Raw genomic sequence first — 2076 nt, forward strand, 5'->3', positions numbered from 1 at the left:
TACCTTGAGTGAAACGGAGAGCGTTCCTGTGTAATACATGCATCTGCCTGAACTGACATGCATACAATGTACATAACGGACACACTTGGTGTCTGAATGTCCTCAATCAATCAAAACTTGTGTTACTCTTTTGTACTTGTTGTGAACACTCCACATCATAGTGTTGAAAAATCTAACATTTCGAGACTACTGGGTTTCAAGTACAATGTACATACATTATTATATCTTAAATATATTGGGGGGAAATGTTATCAAATATCATCAAATGTTTATCATGGGTTGGGTATAACGCTTGTATAGTTTACTTGGTTAACTGCATGTTAGTGTTAACCATTTGGAAAATACATGTATAGTATGACCAGAAATTATTGAGAATTTTAGGAAAGTATGTTTAATTGGATTTCTAGTATAATCAACCTTGACCAGCTATCAAGTGCTTGGTTTCATTCAAGAGAGACAACTCCGTTAATCCTTTTTCATCAGTTTGTGAAGAGTTATGCCCCTTTGTTTACTTGCTAGCAGACGACATTTTCAGTGATCCTCAGTATGGATGAATTAGAGAAGAGGAAGTTGATTTTAGAGTATTATAACAAGGACATCAGATCAGCTAAAGTGGTTTCAAGTAGAACAGGAATCCCTTTGTCCACTGTTTATCGTGTTTTTAAAAATATTGCAAATGGATATGGCATTGAGCACCAGGGAGGCGCAGGTAGGCCCAGAAAATTGACTGTCGGTGACAGGAGGCGGCTTGGTATTCTTGTTTCTAAAAACAAACGAAGGAGTTTAGAAAACTTAAGGCTGGATATGATTGATAGGGGAACTGTGGCTGTCTGTAAGGAGACACTTAGGAATTCCATCACCGATCATGAAACCTGAACAAAAGGAGCGAAGGTTGAACTGGTGCTTACAGCATAGAAATTTTAACTGGGACAATGTGATTTTCTCAGATAAAAAAGTTCTGTGTGGCTGTTTCCTAACACACTGAAATTCTGGACCAAACAAACTGAAAAACCTTTGTATCAGCGCCCAGAGTATAGTCCGAAATTTAACGTGTGGGGTGGCATATGTGTTAGGGGCAACGCCCCTCTGTGTATTCGAAGGGAATATGAACAGTGAGCGGTACACAGATATTCTCGAGGGACATTTACTTCCATCTGCTCACGTGTTCTATGGACATTTTTGGATTTTCCAGCAGGACAACGACCCATAACATCGTTCAAAGCATTCACAGGCCTGGTTTCGGACCCAGAATATGACATTATTAGATTGGCCATGCTATAGCCCTGACCTAAATCCAATAGAAAATGTTTGGGGACTTATGAAGGAAAGTGTCAATAAGAAAAATCTGACAAATATTGCTGAAATGAAAGAAGAGGTGGTCCGATATTGGGACAGCATGGACCACGACTTTCTAACTTCTTTGATCAGTAGTATGCCCCGCCGCATTGAAGCCTGCATTGCTGCCCATGGTGACTTGACAAAATACTAACTGTTCACCTGTCTTTGAATCTTGAGTTATGTTCTGCTAATATTCACATTTAATACGTGAGTAATGAGTGAACAAAATATAAAAATTTAAAATCTTAAATTCTCAATAATTTCTGGTTGTACTGTAAGTGCACACGAACTCATACACAGACGAGCGCGAACACAGACTTTCCACAGCTTCCAGGAGCACGGGTAACTCTCGTAGAGACAAGGAGGAACCTCGGATTCTAAAAAGCGAAAACCTGTTTCTGGTACACCTAAGGGAAGCAACTCTATACAACGTTGGGTTGGTTTGCTGTTTAACGCCGCACTCAGCAATATTCCAGCTATATGGCGGCGGTCTGCAAATAATCGAGTCTGGACCAGACAACCCAGTGTTCAACAGCATATGCATCGATCTACGCAACTGGGATACAATGACATGTGCCAACCAAGTGAGCGAGCCTGACCACCCGATCCCGTTAGTCGCCTCACACGACAAGCATGGGTTACTGAAGACCACCTGGGGCTCCTTTCACGAAGCAACCTTTACTAAGGTTAATCTTAACTCCCATTCTTGAAACATTGCACTAAGATTACCTTAGTGCT

This window comes from Haliotis rubra, unplaced genomic scaffold (assembly GCF_003918875.1).
Source record: "Haliotis rubra isolate DU_JTF1 unplaced genomic scaffold, ASM391887v1 Scf688, whole genome shotgun sequence".
Lineage (NCBI taxonomy): Eukaryota > Metazoa > Mollusca > Gastropoda > Lepetellida > Haliotidae > Haliotis > Haliotis rubra.